Raw genomic sequence first — 6,990 nt, forward strand, 5'->3', positions numbered from 1 at the left:
CCCTTCTACTTGTTAAAATTTTGATGTGACTTTAAAAGTGTTGGAGTGGGTAAGATACCCTTCCATTTTGGATCATCTGAGGAATAGATTTGAAAACCATTGTTTCGAAAAGACTTTACACTCTTTTGGGTAGTGTCAGATGAATTAGGAACGACTGTTGAAACTGTACATTCCTTTTTGTATGTTTTCTTGATGGGAGAGTTTTTCGAAAAATAGTGTGAGAAAACAAATTTTTCTGGACTCTTGGACTTTGGAATTCTGACATGCTTCTTGTTTTTTGAAAAAGTTTGTCTATTTGTGCCTCGGGATCGAATTTCCTCTTTGAAAGCCTTTTTAGCTAAGGTTTTTGGGGAACCGCAGTCTTTGATGTTCAGCTGCGGTTTCCTGGAATCCTTTGAAAATTTATGAAAACGAGGGCTTGAGTCATCCGAACTTGAAGATTCAGGGATTTGAGAACATTGACCCACTTCAAAGTTCTCTATGGGTAATTCATGATGAATTGGCTGAAGAGTCATAGTTCCTTTTAATGAGGACTGCGGTAGAGATGATTTGACTACCGCAGAGTAAGTCTGAGTTGGGACTTCAGTGGGACTTTTGTGAGACTTCTGACTACAGTATGAGACACTGTGGTCTGAGGGCAGAGATGGGAAGTCTTTCGAGACTTCGGGGCCCTCAATGACAATTTCTTCATCAACTACGGATGAGGTTTGAGAATTTGGGTAGATTGTGCCACAGACAGGAATTTGATCACTTGTGTGACCTGAAACCTCAGGCACAATTTCCTCAATGACACAATTATTGCTTAGATTATGAAGTCTACCGAAGTGTGTTTTGATGTCTTCGGGAAAGGTCTTGTCATTGACTGGGAAATGAAATTCTCGGTCTGGAGGGACATATAGTCTGTCTTTGTTGAACCGGGGTGAGGAATCCATTGCGGTAGGATATCCATTTGACCAACCCCAATTGTATGTATTGTCCACGGTTCCATTATTTACCAAATTTTCAATAGCTTCACTTTCATTGAACAATTTTTCTATTAAAAAATTTAAGCGTACAATTTCACTCTAAGCTAAATCTCTCTGGTTCAAAGCTATCTCTAATTGTGTTTCACTTAACATTCTTGCATCTTTTTCTAACTCTAAGTCTTTTTCTAACATAGCCATTTTGAGTCTTTTGTTATCCAGTCGTCCTCTCACATGGAAAATCTCTTGGGACGCAATGTTCTTCTCATCTAAGGCTTTGTTATAGTCTGTAAGGACGACAACACACGTGTCATTAAGATCATCTATGAAGGGTTGACAGTCATGCATGCTATAGTTTAGAGTTTGGATCATGAGTTTTACCTGTTCGACGATGCTTAGAGTTTCATCCTTTGCCATGTAGCAGTAGTTCTTTCCCATCTTTGAGGACCCATCGTCATCCGCAGTTGCCAGCATGCAGATTTTCCCTTTTCCTTTGACACTGTTGATGGCTTCATCTTCATCTCCGGATGACCAAACTTGATGGTCTCTTTTGACATGGGCTACGTATGCCCTTGCCTTTTCCTTATCTTCCAACTCTTGAGCCATTATAAGGTAGAATGATATGTCTTTTACTACATTGGCCTTACAATCTCTTGCAAAGTGATTCTCTTTGTTGCATTTGTGACAAATCACAACATCAGTCTTGTCTTCTGAGGGAGTACCGGAGTCAGTGGTTTGAGTAGACTGCGGTGCCTCCTTTGGTTGACTATTTTGAGATTGCGGTGGTGGAAGAGAACTTTTGGGGTAACGAGAATGATTATTATGTGGGTTGAAGTTACAGTTGAATGGAAGTTTGTTGAACTGTTGATTCTTGCAGAAGGATGAAGGTGGTAGATGGTTGAACTGTTGGCTAACCAGGGCAATAGCCTTCTGAAATTCTTCTTCATCATCATACTCTGAGTCAGCTTCGTATGACTGCGGTGGAGTGTCATACGAGGGAGAGTAAGATTGATTATGTGGAGCTTGTGCTATGAGAGCAAGTGGTCCTCCGAAGTCAGCACAGTCTTTGAGTACGGTGGATTCCTGTGCTTGCAATTCTCCATAGAGCTTGTAGAGAGACAAAGAGTGAATCTTTCTATCGCCTTGGACTATCATCTTGGCCGTAGTCCAATGTCTTCCCAAACCATTAAGAAACTGAAGATTTGTTTCATGGTTACTGCGGATGGTGCCCGCATTGGATAACTTGGTGACTATTAAGTTGAACCTTTTGAAGGAGTCTTCTAAGCTTTCGCCAGTGTGAGCTTTGAAATTGTTGAACTCATTGAGTGCGGTCGTAAGCTTCTTGTCTTGTGCTTGTTCTGAGCCTTCATACAAATTCTTGAGAACTTCCCAGATCTCTTTTGCTGATTTGCAATTTATGATAATATCGAAGTTGTCAGGAGCAACTCCACAAGAGATTTCATAAAAAGCAACAGCATCATTTTCCATTTTATCGAGATCATCCTTAGTGGGACGGTTCATGACTGGTTGACCTCCTCCTAGTTTGGTTGTAGCGCCGTCAGTTTGGACTGGTGTAAGAACTGGGACATGTGGTCCTTCTTCTACGGATCGCCATACATCTCTACCAAGTCTCCTTAAGTATCTTTCCATTCTTTGAGACCAATGATGATATTCATTTGCTACCAGTATTGGGGCTCGATTAGAACCACCAACACTGTTGGAAACATTCAGAGATAACGATTGTGCCATATTTCCTTGTTTTTTTTTGAAGTTTTTTTTAGAAGTGAGCTTTAGTGGTATAGAAGGCTCTTTGAAAATCAGAGTTTCGTTTTCCAAAAAGCAACCACTATGGCTCTGATACCAATTGTTGAGAGAAAAACTTTGAGACACACTTGAACAAACGTTAGAACAAGTATAGTTGCGGAATAGTTAATCTCGAAGGATCTAAAAGCTCAACAATAATATTAATAAATTAGAGTTAAATAGTTAGAGAGTTAGTTGCGGAAAAGTAAAGAAATGGAAATGACAACAATTGTTATATCAAGTATACACATAAGTTGATTCATAACGAGGAATGCATTCAAACCAAGTTAATAAGTGAGATCAAACTTACTGATTAAGTCGCAAGAGACTTGCTCAGAAGAGAGATTGTAATCAGTTATATTCTAGTAAGGTTTGAGAGTAAGAAGAGATGCGTAATCAGATAGAGAGATAGAAAAGATAGCTTCAGAGATGTTAGATTCTATAATAAGTGAGAATGAGCTCTATTTATAGAGACTCAAAAAATTACATTTGATTCACTCTCTAAGAGTAGCCATGCAAGGCATACTGGACAATAGAGAGTATTACAGAAAGATAAACTAAGTAAAGTAAGAAAGACTGCGGTTGAATAGACGACTTCGGATGAGGCTGCTGATGGGAGCTTGACTGCGGGTGCTTGTGGGCTGCGGTAGCTGAAGTTCAAGAGGGTCACTTTTCATGATTCAACACCTAGTGACAAAATATATAAAATATAGGGTAAGCGTCACCTGGTTGGACCAGATCGGACCTGTTATAATATTATGGCTCGATTATCGATTTTCTATATGTGACTATATCGGTTTCAGTTTAAGTTCTTTATATTATGGACTACGGTGAGTGGAAAACCGTCGTCCAAATCTCACCGTCCAAACTCCTACAACTTTTAATCTTATCCCTTTAAACTCCTTATTTACGGTTACAAGAGCAGTTCTAACAATCGGTTTATCGTCGACGACCCTCCTCCTTCTTATCCCCACGTTGCTTCCATGCTTCTTATTCGGTAATTGTGCCAAGCACGTCCTACAAATTGGGCCTATATAATGATCCTTTGATGTTTAATGTTTCTATCTTTCACTTGGTAAAAAGAATTGCTTCATTTGATGTCAAAAATTATGGATTCCAATTCGTCTGAAATTTGTTCACCTAAGGAAAAATTATTGACTTCTACTTAATTTTTCAATGTTTCAATGTGTTTCTTTAATTGATACCTTTGATTTGTACTTCATTGCATATTCAATTTCATTGTATAATCGAAGTTAATGTTCATTTATGTTTCTATAATCGATTTCATATGTATTTAATTGTAATTGTATAATTTTCAAGTAGAAATTTGAAGATGTTGAGGGAAAAGTCAATCCACAATCAGATGTATCAAAATCGACATGTCATTCTGATTCTGAGAGTGTTGAAATAATCGACTTTAGTGTTAACTTCAGTCCCCACAAATCTCAGTTGGAGAGGGTGATTTCTAAAGAGGTAAAAAATTTATGATTTTTTTTTCAGATAAATAAGCATATAAACTTTTTTTTTTCTTTCAGGTTTCTTTAATTGCCAAAGAAGATGAGAAGCTGTCAAGAAAAGAAAATAGGAAATTGGCTTTGTTATGTTGGAAGTGGGAAGAAGTTGTGGATCTATGTGAAGATGAAGAGTTGGGTATAGACCTATCATTCATACCACTGAAAAAGAAAGTGAAAGTTTCCATTCAATCTCAAAATCGAGTCATGAAACTTTTTGATGAATAAGATGTTGATAAGTGATTTAGGTTAAACTTTCTTTATTTTGTTTTTGTTAGTTGTATTGTTTTTTTTTTTTTTTTGCATTTACTTCACTTAGTTGTTATGTGTTTTTCTGAATCAATGTTTCAAAGTTTTTGAATTATAGTAAAATGTTGTTTATGTTTTTTATGTCTTTATGATGTCAAATATCATATTTTTGTGAAATGAAATAAATATTCAGCAATTGTTTGGTAAAATAACCTACTTACATATTTTTCTTCTAATGTTTTGGTAAGTAGCTTGTCATTGGAACAAAAGTCAGTTTATAACTTACACATTTTTTTGATGTTTATATTTTACTTTGTTTTGTAGAATTTCATTCAATGGTGTAGGGGTGGAGCTGAAAGAAGATGTCAAGTTTGTTCTGGTTTGTAAAAAAGACTTATCTTAATAAACTATAGGATTGTTTTGTGATTTTTTAAACATTTTACAAACTTTATGGTTGGTGGGTTATTATAAAGAGGGATGTTCTTGAGAGGTTATTCATTTACTTTTACAAAGGTTGTAAGTATTTTTGTTAGAAAATTTATATAATTTTTGGATACAGACTATTAGTTGTTGATTTATCTTTAATAACTCATACTTTTATTACCATTATCAATAATGTTCTTTAAAAAGCAAAATACATGTATTATTTTTTTTTATGATTATAACAAATTCCTAATTGATTTTAATGATTTTGGACCATTTTACCCCTCCTGCATCATTTTAGATTTTTGACCATTTTACCCCTCCTCCCCATATTTGTATTGAAATGTTTTCGTATTGTTGTTGTATCTTGTCTGATCCACATTTTCAATCATATTTTGAACCCATTAAAGTGCTTAATAGCATTGTACATTCAGTTGTGACACTTTACGATCATATAAATGGCATTCAAGTAGTTTAGACAGTATATCATGTTTCTTAACTGCTGCATTAACATCGTTTCTAAAAGTTTACACATACTTCTCTTGTCTTACTATCAATTAAGGTAACCTGCTTTCATTATCAACTTAATTCAGTAGCTTTGCTTTCCTTTATTATGTTATGAATTGATAAAAACAACGATTATCCACTTTATTCTACTCTAGTGCAACATAGAAGAAAACATTACATACCAAAGACACAAATGTATCTGACACAACACACAATTATAAGACACATAAAGAATACCAATGTATTTTGGAATATATATATATATATATATATATATATATATATATATATATATATATATATATATATATATATATATATATATATATATATATATATATATATATATAACCATGTCTATAATGGGGACACTACCTGTCAAACAAACCCAAATATTAGCAAACTTCGCAAAGGGTATTTTACGAATTACTTAAATATTGGAAAGAAAATATTATCCATGCACCCAAAACAAAGTCTTTAGTGGGCAGATTTTTCCCTGCCCAATCCGTGTTTCATCGATTTTAATGCAATCTATTTTAATTCCATAATTTGGTTCTTCATGTAATAATGTTCTTCAGTTCTATACTGCACTACTGACATCAAATTTTTTGTGACTTTTACTTGATGAATGAGAATGTCAGGCACGGTTACGGATGTTTAAAAGGGGAGGGGTATAAATCGTCATTGGTATAATTTGGCACGGGGCATATGTGACATCCCAATTTTCACGGCCAGAAAAGACCGATTTTGTTTATGCTTTATAAAAATCAGAGTACCTCTTTTAATAAAAATGTTGCAGAATTTGTCCCCAGTAAAACATGATAAATACGTTATCAAAGCATTTCCGAAGAAAAGTATTTTTATTCATTTTAAAACATTTGGGATGTCATCGTCAATACAAAAACATAAGCATAAACAGAACTTGCATTCATTATCACTAGTGATTTATATCTCCTTAATCTCTCTGTGTAATGTGACTTCATATCAACACCTGTGATATAAATAAACTGAGTGGGTCAGGTTAGGAAACCTGGTGAGTACATAGGGTTTTCAACCCACAATAAATAAGTTTATTAACTTTATCAAACCAAACAAACCCGATTACCCGTTCCCGTTATCCTCACTTTACGTCCCTAAAACATATAACACAAGGGACCTAGTCTAAGGGACTTTCATCGGGGTGACAACACATGCTTCGGGGGTTCCTCAGCAATTCATGTCAAATAGGGCAACCATGTGGGGGATGGAGTACTGCTGGTGAGCACACAGTTCAAATAAACACCTACAGGTTGCGAGCCTGCTAGCGTTCCACTGGACTGTCTAGAATAGTCCGTGGTCGTCATCTATACTCCGCTAGATGACTGGATCATCAATAACATCTATATCGAGGCCTCTCATTATTTTATTTGGTCACACAACAACTATTACATCTACCCATGTTTTACCCAACACGTTTTGTAGATATAAAATACATATACAATTTAAATCATTTAAAATGTGTATAAAAATATTTCACCCAGCATAGACAGCAAGTA

Source organism: Lactuca virosa, chromosome 2 (assembly GCF_052849685.1).
Source record: "Lactuca virosa cultivar CGN04683 chromosome 2, Lactuca_virosa_CGN04683_v6, whole genome shotgun sequence".
Lineage (NCBI taxonomy): Eukaryota > Viridiplantae > Streptophyta > Magnoliopsida > Asterales > Asteraceae > Lactuca > Lactuca virosa.